A 16,746-nucleotide genomic window follows, 5' to 3' on the forward strand; every position below is an offset into this window, starting at 1 on the left:
GAGCCAGGCACACAGCTAATCACAGAGTCGGGGATGGAGCTTGGCTTACAGTCAGACACAGAGCCAGGCACACAGCTAATCACAGAGTCAGGGATGGAGCTAGGCTTAAAGCCAGACACAGAGCCAGGCACACAGCTAATGACAAAGTCAGGGATGGAGCTAGGCTTACCGCCAGACACAGAGCCAGGCACACAGCTAATCACAGCTAATTACAGAGTCAGGGATGGAGCCAGGCTTACAGTCAGGCACAGAGCCAGGCACACAGCTAATCACGGAGTCGGGGATGGAGCTAGGCTTACAGCCAGACACAGAGCCAGGCACACAGCCAATCACAGAGTCAGGGATGGAGCTAGGCGTACAGTCAGGCACAGAGCCAGGCACACGGCTAATCACTGAGTCAGGAATGGAGCTAGGCTTACAGACAGACAAAGAGCCAGGCACACAGCCAATCACAGAGTCAGGGATGGAGCTAGGCTTACAGCCAGGCACAGAGCCAGGCACACAGTCAATCACAGCTAATCACAGAGTCAGGGATGGAGCTAGGCTTACAGCCAGACACAGAGCCAGGCACACGGCTAATCACAGAGTCAGGGATTGTAGCGGTACTTACCCTTTCCAGGGGCCGGCCGGGGTCCTCTGTTCAAGCCGCGCACGGTCATGCTGCTGCACGAGCCGCGTGCGGCTCATCCGACGGCTGCTACAGGAAGGCGGGCAGTGACCACGAGAAGCGGGTATCGGGCGCGCTCTTAAAGGGACAGTGGGAGCCTAAATTGGCAAAGGTCTCCCATTGGTCCCTGTCATGCCACACTCCCCATACACTTACCTTTCGAGGGCGTGGATTTGACAGGAGCCAATCAAAATAGATGTTAAGGTATATATATTCACCTTTCTCCCTTAGTTCCTTGCCCTATCATGGTTTCTGTTTCAGTTCCCTTTAGCGCTTGTTGTGTTCCGTTGTGTTCCTTCGTACTTGACCTTGGCTTTGTTTCTGACTACGTTATCTCTTTATCCTTATCTGTTCTGTTTGCCGGCTTGCTGTTTACTGTGTACCAGACCCTGGCTATTCCTAGTTTTCGCTGTCTCTTTGTGCCTTTACCTCGGATCACTCCTGACTCTGTACTCCTCTCATATACGTCAGGTACGGCCATTCTAAGGTCCGGTAGACGTATCTCCCCTCTGTTTTGTCTTCTGTTGAGTTGAATCCTGCGTGTTGGGGTATATTTTCGTTACAGGGATGGAGCTAGGCTTACAACCAGGCACAGAGCCAGGCACACAGCTAATCACAGAGTCAGGGATGGAGCTAAGTTAACAGCCAGGCACACAGCCAGACACATAGCCAATCACAGAGTCAGGGATGGAGCTAGGCTTCAAGCTAGACACAGAGCCAGGCACACAGCTGATCACAGAGTCTGGGATGGAGCTAGGCTTACAGCCAGGCACACAGCCAATCACAGAGTCAGGGATGGAGCTAGGCTTAGAGCTAGACACAGAGTCAGGCACACAGCTAATCACAGAGTCAGGGATTGAGCTATGCTTACAGCCAGACACAGAGCCAGGCACAAGGCTAATCACAGAGTCAGGGATGGAGCTAGGCTTACAGCCAGACACAGAGCCAGGCACACAGCTAATCACAGAGTCTGGGATGGAGCTAGGCTTACAGCCAGGCACACAGCCAATCACAGAGTCAGGGATGGAGCTAGGCTTACAGCCAGGCACAGAGCCAGGCACACAGCTAATCAGAGAGTCAGGGATGGATCTAGGCTTACAGCCAGACACAGAGCCAGGCACACAGCTAATCACAGAGTCGGGGATGGAGCTTGGCTTACAGTCAGACACAGAGCCAGGCACACAGCTAATCACAGAGTCAGGGATGGAGCTAGGCTTAAAGCCAGACACAGAGCCAGGCACACAGCTAATGACAAAGTCAGGGATGGAGCTAGGCTTACCGCCAGACACAGAGCCAGGCACACAGCTAATCACAGCTAATTACAGAGTCAGGGATGGAGCCAGGCTTACAGTCAGGCACAGAGCCAGGCACACAGCTAATCACGGAGTCGGGGATGGAGCTAGGCTTACAGCCAGACACAGAGCCAGGCACACAGCCAATCACAGAGTCAGGGATGGAGCTAGGCGTACAGTCAGGCACAGAGCCAGGCACACGGCTAATCACTGAGTCAGGAATGGAGCTAGGCTTACAGACAGACAAAGAGCCAGGCACACAGCCAATCACAGAGTCAGGGATGGAGCTAGGCTTACAGCCAGGCACAGAGCCAGGCACACAGTCAATCACAGCTAATCACAGAGTCAGGGATGGAGCTAGGCTTACAGCCAGACACAGAGCCAGGCACACGGCTAATCACAGAGTCAGGGATTGTAGCGGTACTTACCCTTTCCAGGGGCCGGCCGGGGTCCTCTGTTCAAGCCGCGCACGGTCATGCTGCTGCACGAGCCGCGTGCGGCTCATCCGACGGCTGCTACAGGAAGGCGGGCAGTGACCACGAGAAGCGGGTATCGGGCGCGCTCTTAAAGGGACAGTGGGAGCCTAAATTGGCAAAGGTCTCCCATTGGTCCCTGTCATGCCACACTCCCCATACACTTACCTTTCGAGGGCGTGGATTTGACAGGAGCCAATCAAAATAGATGTTAAGGTATATATATTCACCTTTCTCCCTTAGTTCCTTGCCCTATCATGGTTTCTGTTTCAGTTCCCTTTAGCGCTTGTTGTGTTCCGTTGTGTTCCTTCGTACTTGACCTTGGCTTTGTTTCTGACTACGTTATCTCTTTATCCTTATCTGTTCTGTTTGCCGGCTTGCTGTTTACTGTGTACCAGACCCTGGCTATTCCTAGTTTTCGCTATCTCTTTGTGCCTTTACCTCGGATCACTCCTGACTCTGTACTCCTCTCATATACGTCAGGTACGGCCATTCTAAGGTCCGGTAGACGTATCTCCCCTCTGTTTTGTCTTCTGTTGAGTTGAATCCTGCGTGTTGGGGTATATTTTCGTTACAGGGATGGAGCTAGGCTTACAACCAGGCACAGAGCCAGGCACACAGCTAATCACAGAGTCAGGGATGGAGCTAAGTTAACAGCCAGGCACACAGCCAGACACATAGCCAATCACAGAGTCAGGGATGGAGCTAGGCTTCAAGCTAGACACAGAGCCAGGCACACAGCTGATCACAGAGTCTGGGATGGAGCTAGGCTTACAGCCAGGCACACAGCCAATCACAGAGTCAGGGATGGAGCTAGGCTTAGAGCTAGACACAGAGTCAGGCACACAGCTAATCACAGAGTCAGGGATTGAGCTATGCTTACAGCCAGACACAGAGCCAGGCACAAGGCTAATCACAGAGTCAGGGATGGAGCTAGGCTTACAGCCAGACACAGAGCCAGGCACACAGCTAATCACAGAGTCTGGGATGGAGCTAGGCTTACAGCCAGGCACACAGCCAATCACAGAGTCAGGGATGGAGCTAGGCTTACAGCCAGGCACAGAGCCAGGCACACAGCTAATCAGAGAGTCAGGGATGGATCTAGGCTTACAGCCAGACACAGAGCCAGGCACACAGCTAATCACAGAGTCAGGGACGGAGCTTGGCTTACAGCCAATCACAGAGACTCTTTATTTATTTAAGCTAGATGCACTGTGATAAATTCACGCAAATTAGCCACCCTCGACCACCAAGTCCAATATTCAAGAGGCCTGCACCTTGAGGTTTCAACACTCCCACTCTTTCTCTCCTCTCTGTCCTGGCAAGACCAAACAAGAGGTCCATACACTCTGCCTTCTCTGATCTACCACTGACCCAGATCAGCTTCAACATAGCTTCACCTTTGGAGGAGGAAGGGCTCGTAAAGCACTCAAGAAGAGATGGTGGCCAAAAAGTCAAAGACGCACATCTTCGACTAAAAACATCCATCTTCAGGGCACAATCCTTAGGACTTATGAAAACACACTGTGGTATTTTCAATGTCAGGTGCAATAAAGACAAAAAAACAATGTGTACAAAAAACATGAGAAGATTCATCTACACACATGCAAGTGAAAAAACACATTAATAAGTAAACAAACAAAGACATATTTCTGTTGATGCCAAACACTAGACTGAAAATCATTAAATTTTTTGTCAAATACAAGGAGAGTTTAGATGAAGGTGCTAATGAAGGCTTTCTGAGCTCCATCAGCGCATGCATCTTAGGCTTCGCAGTTACGCTATCTGTGAACGAAGTACCTCCCCAGGGGACTAGTTATGGATGTTAGATATGTAAAGGTGTTCGGTGAATAGGGCAACAACCAGCTGGTTGCAAACGAGGTCATTGGACAGCAATATCCAGACAGGCTCCCAATGAACCTGAATTAGGTCAGAATGGCTGAAATCAGGCTTGAATGCTTCAAATCCGGCAGGATAAAAAATCTATACTATTTGTCCACTGGCAGCGCTAGGAGTGGTCTTGAATTTTGTAACATTCAATGCTTTATGAATTTTTCTAATTCCAATACTTAGTATAGAGTCTCAATGAAAAAGCACTGATTTTAATCTCTACATTGAATGCATCTGGGCAACTGCTGCAAATCAGGTCGGACCCACAAGATTCTGAATGGATTTCACTTTAGTAAATATGAGAATTGCCTTTCTGGTGACAATTCTGCCATTTTTATGTTAAGTGAACATACCTGTGCATTTTGTTCATCTGTGTAAGAACTAAGTTTATCCATTCAGAAAAAACAAATCTGACAAACCAAAAGGGTTCAACAATGGGTCAATCAGTTTACTGAAAAATATATATTTATATAAATATTGTTTATCTATGTTATTACATATTATGTGGCGAAAGTAACCTTGCCACGTGCTCTTGGAAGGGCCTGCTTGCCAGCCTCTTGCCAAAAGACTATGGGCCCTTTAAAAATGCATGTGAGTTATGTACTTTTGTACTCCAGAAAGAGAGACCAACCATTAGCCCCAATTCCCTGGAACTGTTTTGGGCACAGGACCATGTGCACGGTCGGTCAAAACTATGACTTCCATGGAAATCCCGAACCCCTGAACCGATATGGGTAATTTTGGATATGTTGGTCCCCCATATCGGGGCTATCAGGGGATATAACTTTTGTGGGGTTTCCTTATGTTTTGGGGGTACTTTTGGAGTATTGTAAAATTTATGTTTTCTGTGCCTGGAGATAATTGAGTTTAGTACTGTTCCTGACTCAATTATCTCTCAGGCACAAGGGAGGGATTATCCTATTTTGTATGGGAGTGTCCTGGATGATCTTGATGAGGTCAGCCAATTATGCAGCCCATAGGAAAGCATTGGGAGGCCATTGGGCATGCACAGCAAAATGTCACACTGCACCACTCAGCATCTCCTCTTAGAGATTAATTGAATCAATACAATTCTATAGGGTGTGTTCAGCACCTCCATGCAGAGCACGTAGACACTGAATGTCCGTGCAGAACTAGACTAGGAAGCACCTCTAGTGGCCGTCTGAGTGACGGCCAATAGAGGTGTTACTAGCCAGGGCAGTGTATCCAGTGCTACCACTACAGGGACAGGTTATAGACACCAAAACCACTACATTAGGCTGCAGGGATTCTGGTAAATATAGTGTCACTTTAACTATTCAACATCCCATTGCTTGCATGCCACATCGGCAGAAATCTATCGGACAGCATAAAACTAAACATTAACAAGATCATAGTAACCCTAAACTGGTAAAAAAAACTGCTTTATGCAATTAAGTATCGTACATTTAAACCAACCGCATTAGCTGAATCTCCCAAAAAGCTATGAAATATATTGTGGTCACTGTGGAGGAAACATAAATAGATGGCATGAAATCCTAAAAGTGTCCAATCTTTTTTGATCGGTATTCCGAGTGTTGTGAAAACATCAATTCTAGGACGTTTGAGGATTTGATTAAATGATTGAGAACTTTTCCACCTCTTTGCCTCACCTTATTGCACACAGCATCCCTGTCTCCCTCTAATATTAAGCATCTTGCATGAAATGACTATATCTGCCCAACATCCTTGAACTTGGTGGCCTGGCTGATACACTGGTTTACTGTAGCCAATAAAAGGTGCATTTGAAAACATATAGAAAGTTTTATGGATGGCTTTACACCTCCCCCCCCCCCACACACACACACTATATGTTATATTTACTCCCCCAGACATAAAACATATAGCAAGACAGATTGTGCAAGTTAAGTCTGATGCTGAAGTTATTGTCACAATGATGCATGTACATTGTACAAAGTGATGGCAAATTTAGATACTTTGTAGCATTTTGATTCCATGACACTTTTTTTTATGACATTGCGTGTTCTGAAAACAAAAATATATATTTAGCCATATTTTCCTATCTATCAAAATGTTACTTTTAGTGAATGCACCCTAAACTTAAAGAAATGGCAAACAATGGTTTTTGTTTTGTCTCTGATGATAACAAGGTGTACAGAGGGATACAGTCATGGAATGTCTACCTAACCAGATGAGAACATGGACCTAAACTAAAGCTAAAGTGAATGTGGGGTCCAAGTGGACGCTGGTACAGCAAACAAAGAAATACATATGATGTAGATATTTTTAGTTGCAATTTTGGGGTACTTATCACCCTGTTATGGTGCTTTACCAGCATCAACACAAAATACATATTATATATAGAGATATGTTAAATAAAATCAATTTATGGTGTTCCTGGCTATTATCTAACTGAAGCAGGGGTTCAGACTCAGAAACCTACAGAACAAACTGATGTCACATTTTCCTAGTGAAAAGTTAAAAGGTTTCAGGTGACACAGACAGGAGTTATTGTTCTTATAAACATGTTGGTTTTGTTTTTTTTCTAAAACCCAACTTGTAGAAAATTAAAATATGAATATCAAAGCTGGGACAAAGTTATGACAGCAGGTGAACTGTTGTGTTTTTTTCCCCCCAGATAAGTTATTTTTGTGCAATTTAGATTTGAATTTGCTTTAATTTAACATTAACTCAGAGATAAATCCTACATATCACTTGGTCCATGGGAAGCAGAAATAAACCCAGCTTTAGTGTACCCCCAGTGATTAACCCCCAAGGTCACTTAAACAACAAGTTGTACAGTCTCAGGTGAGCCACAGTTAACCCAGAGTGTCAGAAGGACAGCAGGAAAGCACATATCCACAAAGGAGCTGCAGAACACATCTCAGATCTCACTGCACAATGAAACCTGCAATTACACCAAAAAAGGCATGTCTCCATCTCAGTCTCCTAAGGGTTAACCATGTGTTATCTCACTGGAGGACATTAACCTAGTAAAGGATGTCTATATACAGCCAGTACCTGTAAATGGATCTTCTTGCTCTCTCCAGATGTGACCCAGCAGCAAGACCTCCTCCTCCTAGACCTTCTCGCTGTGTGTTCCCTGTGGCTGTAGAAAGGTCCCAGTTTCTCCCAGCAGGAGTAATGAAGGGACCCTGCTCCTTGCTGCCTTTTTGTTCTCCTGCAGTGAGTGAGGAAGCTCAGTCTGGGAGTCAGCCTTCCTTTAACCAGTCCAGGCACTCCCAGCCCTGCATGCTTTAAATGGCCATCCCAGATGGATGCAGGAGGCAGGGCCAGCAGGCACTAAGCTCTATCCTTCCATTTAGTTATATGGTAACATTGAAATCATACCTTCATTTACACAGCTTGATAAAGGCATTTTTTTATTTGCTGTGTATTTTGCATTATTGGCCCAATAGTTCCTGCTTCTCATTTCCTAACCCTGCGCCTGTTTCCTCTCCCTACTCTTTTCTAGATTGCTTCTTGTCCCCCACATCCCTTTCCTCCCCTTCTCCTCATTGTTTAGAGTAAACTCTCCCAGGATCAGAGGGAACCTCCCGCTCTGCTTTCATTTTCTCTAAATCCTGTACATTGCTTAATTTACACCTCTCTCTGCCCTCTCACTAGTGAACGCCACCCATCAGGATACACTAACCAACCTGGAACCATCTCCATGTTAGATATGATTCCTGCTCTGCAATATTGGCTTTAAATGTGCAAATCCTGCCAGAGTTATTCACTGAAATGAGAATTCAAAGTGAATTTTTAAATTCATGGCCAGAAGAGCTAAACTAAACATATATCTGACTGTCTCTAGTTAAGCCGTTTTGACCTTAAATTTGAAATTTACTTTTAACTCTCACTTTAGTAAATAAGTATACAATACAACAAAATCACCCTGTAAAAATCCCAAGTGGAAAAACAAAGTGGGGAGGTCAAACACGGAAAAAGAGTTTACCTATATAGTAATACTCCACACTGTAGAATCTTCCTCCCAGCCCTCTCAATACATGTATAAATTATAAGATCTACAGTGGGAAGAAAACAAATGTCATGGTGTGCAATCTAAAATATCCTTTAACCCCTTAAGGACTGGACTTTTTTTGCGATGTTGTACATTTGCGACCAGGCATCTTTTTGACACTTTTGTGGTGTTTGTGTTTAGCTGTAATTTTCCGCTCTCTCATTTACTGTTCCCATACAAATTATATATTGTTTTTTTCAGGACAAAAGGGGCTTTCTTTACATACCATTATTTATATAAACTGATCTAATTTAATTTAAAAAAATGAAAAAATATGATGAAAAATTGAAAAAAATACACGTTTTTTTGAATTTTATGTGAAAAATCTTTTACTCATCTACAAAAGCGAATGAAAAAAACTGCTAAATAGATTCAAAATGTTGTCCTGAGTTCAAAAATACCCAGTGTTTACATGCTTTTTGCTTTTTTTTTGCATGTTATAGGGCTATAAGTACAAGTAGGATATTGCGGTTTCAAAACATACATTTTTAAAATGTATCAATAGTGACATTGTAACACTATTATCTGTCATAAATTGCTAAATAACACCCCACATGTACATATTTTTTTAAAAGTAGACAACCCAGGGTATTCAATATGGGGTATGTCCAGACTTTTTTAGTAGCCACTTAGTCGCAAACACTGGCCAAAGTTAGCGTTCATATTTGTTTGTGTGTGAAAAAAGTAAAAAACTAAATTGAACGCTAATTTTGGCCAGTGTTTGTGACTAAGTGGTTACTAAAAACGACTGGACTTACCCCATTTGCAATACCTTGGGTTGTCTTCTTTTGCAAATGGTATGCCATCATGGGGGTAATTCTCATTCCTGGGCTACCATACGCTCTCAAAGGCAATGTAACCAACCTGGCCATTTTCAATGTAAAAATATTTGACCTATATATTTGACCCTGTAACTTTCAAAAACGCTATAAAACCTGTACATGGGGGGTACTGTTCTACTCAGGAGACTTTGCTGAACACAAATATTAGTGTTTCAAAACTGGAAAATGTATCACAACAATTATATCATCAGTAAAAGTGCTGTTTGTGTGTGAAAAATGCAAAAAAAGTCACTTTCACTGACAATATCATCGCTGTGATATGTTTTACTGTTTTGAATCACTAATATTTGTGTTCAGCGAAGTCTCCCGAGTAAAACAGTACCCCCCATGTACAGGTTTTAGGGTGTCGTAGAACGTTACAGGGTAAAATACAGTGATAGCAAATTAAATTCTCTGGTCTTTCGGCCTGGGTTGGCAGGCAGGTCCCTTAAATTGCAATCAATAAAATAACTTAATTATGTAAAAATATTACATAAATACGCACGTAGAATTTAAATATATATGCATATTTATATATTTAAAGTCTACGTGTATATTTATATAATTATTTATGTAATTTTGTATATCGACATATGAATAGTTTGCATTCTTTTTATTTATTTAAATATACATAGATATATATACAATTTCATTCTAAGTGTATTTTGATATAAATATATATATATTAATATCAAAATACAGTTAGAATAAAATTTCGTATAGATATATAATTTTTTTTCAATTTTTTATTATTATTTTTAATTTTTTTAATTTAATTTAAATTATTTATTATTCGTATTTTATAATAATATATATATACAATATATATAGTTATTATATATATTATATATATACGTGTGCAAATTAATTATAAGTGTATTTTTATATTAATATATGTACATATTAATATAAAAATACACTTAGCATGACATTATATATATGATATATAGACATATATTATATAGGTATAATATATGTCTATATATTCTATATATACACATATATAATAATATATTTTTTTTTTATTAACTATAACTTTACATTTTTTTTTTGATTTTACAGTTGCAGGGAGACTGCCTGTCAGCACAGACAGTCCCCCTGCAGGCAGAGTCTAGGACACCTATTGTGACCATGTGGTCGCCCTGTTGGGCGATCACATGGCCCCAGGGGTCCTAAACCGCCATGGGGAGACTGTCTGGGCTGCAGGCAGTCTCCCCACAACGGGAGCACCGCCGATCGCCGCCGGGGGAACGACGGCGATCGGGTAAGTACATTTTAAATTTAGGACGGTTCAGGACCGTCGTCGGTCGGCAACGCAAAAATGCCGATGACGGTCCTGAACCGTCCTGCGTCCTCAAGGGGTTAAAAGTGGCGTTCAGGGGGGCGGAGCTAGCGCTGGAACTGAACGGTCGCATATCCCTCGAGCTCCGACCACAGGCACCCAAAAACGATTAAAATTTAGCAAATACCCCAAATTTTGCGGGCACCACTGGACCCACGACCTACACAAACAGCAATGGGTCGTAAAAGCAAAAAGCTGACAAGCCGAGAGCCGGAGCGACCATAGGAGACCTATGGCGGCAGGCACATGGCGCCTCACAATCTCAGCTATCACACTACATGGGAGAGAGCTCCGACTTCTCCGATGACCAGACCATGGGGTCGGAGGACCTTCACGTACCGGCACCAAGAGCACAGACATCGCCACCTGCGCCCACTGGATCACAATCGACTGCAACACCGGTCACTAAGGCGGACATGCAAGAGCTCCTAGCGGGCCTGCGGCTGGATATACAGGCGGATGTGGCCGTGCTCAGAAAAGACCTGCTGGGCCTCACAGGCCGCATGGGCAAGCTCGAGGAGAACGCCCGCGCTGCCACTACGCAACTCACCCAAGTGCAACAAGAGTTACACACGCTCCAAAGGCAACACAATATGCTGGAGCAAAGATGTGCAGCTATGGAGGACTCCAGACGCCGCAACAACATTAAAATCAGAGGGGTGTCGGAGAATGTGCCGGACGTCGAGCTACCGCACTTCCTCAGACGGCTCTGGGGTGCTCTCCTGATCCCCAGACAAGCCAAATTGATAACAGCTGCGGACACATTCCGGATTCCCAAGCCATCCCGGGCGCCGGCCACGGCCCCAAGGGACCTGATCGTCCGTTTCCAGACCGGCCAGGACAAGGCCGCGGTGTTGGGCTCTCTCAGGGGACAAACTCCATACTCATTCGAGACCTCTCAGCTTCACTTTTATGCAGACCTCTCTGGTAGTACCCTGGCTTGGAGGAAGACACTACAGCCCTTCACTACGTTCTTACGAAACCAGGGAATCACCTACCGTTGGAAATCAGCCCGCACGCTGATGGTCACAAAGGACAGTGCTTCCTATCCGGTCCATGATATTGGAGAAGTGGAGGCGACCCTGGCGACACTGGGCTTCCCAAAGGACACACTCCAGACTGGGAGATCGCAGGTAGCGGCCCGGCCCCACGTATGGAACCCAGCTACCACGGCACCATTCGTACCCAGAAAGCTCACAGGGCACGCAGGCGCACTGACCAACACAGGAGTGTCAGTGGGAGATCCACAGCGCTAGGCCTCCAGAGGGACACCCCCTACTGCATGGTACGGGCTGAAGGCTCGCTGGACTAAGTACTGAACTCCCTACTGTAACTAACAACAGGAGGGTTCTTAATGCTCTTGTTGTGCCTTTGCTTGTTATGTTTTATTGTTCCTTTATCTATATTATTTTTGTTTCACTCCAAGCGCTGCACATCTATGTGCGCGCCGAGCGCCCACCCTATGGCCACCGGATTAACCACCGCACAGCCGCCACCATACAGGGACTGGAACATGGTGAGGAGCACTGACTACAGGACACTCGGTCATCCCCCCCCCCCCCTGACAGAGGACCACGAGCTACAACTTCGGGACAATGCTCCCACGGGGTAGGGGCCACTTTACCTCTTAGCAACGACCCGACAGGGAACCACCAATCACACCCCCCCCCCACGCATACTACACACACTAGAAGGCGACTGACCCACAACACTTGACCCACAACACTTGACCCACAACGTCGCTCAAGATCAAGCGACCGCACACACTAAGCATCAATGTATATAGTTTACCCATAACCCATACAGGTCTCTTCAAATACATATCAACTATGTGCCTTAGCATTTGAAACACGAAACACACCGCCTTAAGGCATGGAACGGCCCCTGTCTTGTTCATTGTTTTCTTGTTAGAAGCTGCTTTCTGGGATACGGCATATATAAGAGTAGCAACACTAGCAATAGCTATCACGGTACTATATCTCAGCCAGCAAAATTGAACTAGCTCAGTTAAACGTATGTTGTCCTGGAGGCATGTTATCTTTTATGTTTGAAACTATTTGTACCATAACCGCACATGTCTGATTGTTTCACAGCTACCGCATCAAACGTATTCCTATGCACACTAATAATGCATGTCTCACCTATACCTCAGCTAATTTTTCAAAACGTGTGCAATTACATTACATTTTGTATTTTACCATAAAAAAAAGGTGCAGGCTCAGCAAAATGAAACAAAAAATCACCCTTAAGATGTAACTGTTGATATAATCTGTTTTGTTGTGACTATTTCTTGCTCCTGCAACCGTTATTGTGACGATGCAGGAGGTTATGTTCATACACGCACTACAAAAATAAAGAATTTAAAAAAAAAAAAAAAAAAAAAGTGGCGTTCAAAGTTTCACTCACTAGAAATAATTTGATTGAAGGCACAACAAAAAGTAAAGTTGACAGGAATCAAGAAGATTCTACTTATTGGAGACTGGATCTTCCACTTTGATTTTATCCCTGAGGAAGTCTGTAACATCAGGCGAAACGCGTAGGGTTGGGACTATTGTAGGAGATTATCTCTACTTTATTTGATTTGATTTATGTTTGTTTTATTTATTTGTAATAAATGTAGCTTTTTAATTAGAGAGATGCCTACTTTAACTTTTATTTTGATCTAATGAGAATGCTGGCGGACTGACACCAAGTATCCTGGTCACCTGGGATTTGATATGCTCATATATCACTACAATCTTGTAAGTGTTTTAACTTTTAGCGCATTACTGGGTCACCAATAGTCTGCACTTATTACCATATAATTTCTCTGTCCTACATGCCCACAACGTGGAGAAGATTCCCTATCAACTTTACTTTTTCATGTGCCTTCAATCAAATTATTTCTAGTAAGTGCAACTTTGGACACCACTTTTAAAGGATATTTTAGATAGTAGACCATGATATTTGTTTTCTTCTCACTGTAGATCTTATATTCTATACTTTAGTAAATAACCGTGTATTCGGTTTACTCCTGTCATTTTGTCGGTGGTTCTTTCCACGTCCTTGATCTCCGCGGTTCCCATTCTCTTGGTTCCGTTAAATCCTTCATTCATTGTTAATGCTGACAATAGAACGTCTTCACCGGGGTCTGTTCACCTCTTCTCCCACCTTCTCATTCATTGTCCAATGATTTACATCTCTCTCTGGTTCTCAGTTACTTTCGTATCCTCACTCATTCTCCTGTTCTCATCCTTCCCTGGTACTTCTCTTTTTACCTTTTAATATGTTAATTCATTCCCACTTCCCTCCTTTTCATTGTCTTGTTCTCTCATCCTCTCCCTGGTTCTCTCTTTCCTTGCACTCTTTTCTCAGATTATCTTTATTGCCAATCCAATTCCTTTCTGACTGTCACTCTGTCTGTCTGTTTAGCTGTCTCTTGGTATCTTCGGTTCTCTTTATTCTAACTCTGAACCTTGCAGCCCCCTTCTTCCATTTTCTAAACCACATAGGAGGACACCCCAGTTTCTAAATAATTTCATTTACAGTAAACACCCCCATACTGAGTGATAGCACTCTCAAAATGTCTCTCAGTATCACTCTGTCTTTAGAATTCTTCCCTCTATAAGGTCCTCACTCTCTCATTCTCTCTGTTTCTTTATTTTCACATTCGTATTATGCCCCTAGTGCTCAGTGTATCACTCTATCATTATCCCCCTGGCTCTCACCGCATCACTCAGCCAGTCTCACTTTGGTTCTCACTGCATCACTCTCTCATTCTCCCCCTGGTTCTCACTGCATCACTCTCTCATTCTCCCCCTGGTTCTCACTGCATCACTCTATCATTCTCCCCCTGGTTCTCACTGCATCACTCTCTTATTCTCCTCCAGTTTCTCACGGTATCACTCTCTTATTCTCCTCCTGGTTCTCACTGCATTACTCTCATATTTTCCCCCTGGTTTTCACTGTATCACTCTATCATTCTCCCCCTTGTTCTCACTGTATCACTATATCATTCTCCTCCTGGTTCTCACAGTATCACTCCCTTATTCTCCTCCTGGTTCTCACTGTATGGCTCTCTCATTCTACCCCTGGTTCACACTGTATCACTCTCTCATTCTCCCTCAGGTTCTCACTGCATCACTCTCTTATTCTTCCCCTGGGTCTCACTGCACTGCATCACTCTCTCATTCTCTCCCTTGTTCTCACGGTATCACTCTCTTATTCTCCCCCTGGTTCTCACCGTATAACTCTCTCATTCTCCCCATGGTTCTCACTGCATCACTTTCTCATTCTTTCCCAGGTTCTCATTGTATCACTCTCTCATTCTCCCCCTTATTCTCACTGTATCACTCTCTTATTCTCCCTCTGGTACTCACTGTATCACTCTATCATTCTCCCCCCTGGTTCTTACTTTATCCCTATCTTACTCTCACCCTGATTCTCACTATATCACTCTCTCATTCTCTACCTGGTTCTCACTGTATCACTCTCTTGTTCTCCCCCTAGTCCTCACTGTATCACTCTATCATTCTCCCCCTGGTTCTCACTGAAACATTCTCTTATTCTCCCCCTTGTTCTAACTTTATCACTCTATCATTATCCCCCTGGTTCTCTCTGTGTCACTTTATCATTCTCCCCCTTGTTCTCACTGTATCACTGTATCATTATCCGGCTGGTTCTCACTATATCATTCTCCTCCTGGTTCTCACTGTATCACTCTCTCATTCTCCCCCTGGTTCTCTCTTTTTTTTTTTTTTTTTTTTCAATGTCAATTTTTATTTCAATTATTTTTCCATACAAAAAACAACAACAACAAAACAAGAAAAAAAGAAAAAAAAACAGCACAAATTGTATGCAACAAACAAAAACCCAATAGCACAAAATAGAATATGCTCTTCTTTACTATTACCTTCATTTCATTTGTAATCACTATATTCGACTCCTTGGAATATGCTAATTTATAAATAATTGTCATTACCTTTTTTTTTTGAGGGAAAAAAAAAATCTTACTCACAAGTGGAATGCACAGCATGTTCATCCTATATTAACAAATATATACTTAGAACTTTCAGTTATACAGTCATACTCAGGCTATTAGTCATTAATATACAATAATATACAAGCATTAACCTCATATCTGAATTAATCTATTCCCACTTTTTCTTTAAAATCTATATATACATTGATCTTATTCTCCCCCTGGTACTCAATGCATCACTCTCTTATTCTCCCCCTGGTTCTCACTGCAACACTCTATCATTCTCCCCCTGGTTCTCACTGTATCACTGCAGCGGAGCGCTAGGTCAACATAGACTTTCTCCGCTGATAATCCAAGAGTAGCTCAGGAACAAGAAGTTACCACAGGAAGAACAGCATCAGTAGTAAATAAAATAATCTACGAATATCCCATCACCTTTCCCAATGACTGGACGATACGCAGTATCAGTAGCAGAACTGATGTTTAATGCCACATACCCTGCTTTTATTCAACTCTCCCATGCAAGGGAGACACCCACAGAAAAATGTACATTAACCAATCACATACAGGTTGCAGCCCACACATCTCCTCCCCTCAGCCTGAGAAATAATATAATTAACAAAACAGTTTCAACACACAGTTTACCCTGTTTTGCAAATGTACCCCAAAGACATGGCGTACACCCCTAAATGATACATCCACTGATAGCCCGGATCTGGGTGAGCAACATACTCAAAAATCACCCAGATCGGACCAGGGGTTTGGAAATTTCCTGGAAGTGTTCGTTTGACCGACCGCACAGAGGCAATAGCCGAAAGCATTTTCACATATTCTGCCCCCGCGGTCGGTCTCTGTTCGTGGAGTAAAATACATGAAAATACTGGGCAGAATAGACTTTACCTGGATTTGTATGAATCCCTTAGTTCGTGGGCATCTTTTTACTGAACGCCGGCCCGTTCGTGTATTTCCTCACGAACGGGTGGAAGTATGGAGGTCTCTGCGGTGTTCGCGTGGTCGAGTGTCCGATTTGGGTTCCAGACACTCGACGACCTAACACTGCTGGGCGTTCGTATGGCAAGATGGCCGCCGCCACGTGTTCACATGTCGAACGGCGCCCACCCAAGGAATACACAGTGCATTCGTATAGTTAGCAATTAGGCTGTGAAGAACGATGGGGAGGGTAAATTAGAGTCACACTTCTCTCCGGGGTGGTCTGGTTGTTTGGTAGTTTGTTCGTATGTCGAACGGGGGTATGCAACTTTGTATCTTTTGTGTTTTTACCGAACAACCAGATGAAT

The sequence above is a fragment of the Pelobates fuscus genome, chromosome 6 (genome assembly GCF_036172605.1).
Source record: "Pelobates fuscus isolate aPelFus1 chromosome 6, aPelFus1.pri, whole genome shotgun sequence".
Classification (NCBI taxonomy): Eukaryota; Metazoa; Chordata; class Amphibia; order Anura; family Pelobatidae; genus Pelobates; species Pelobates fuscus.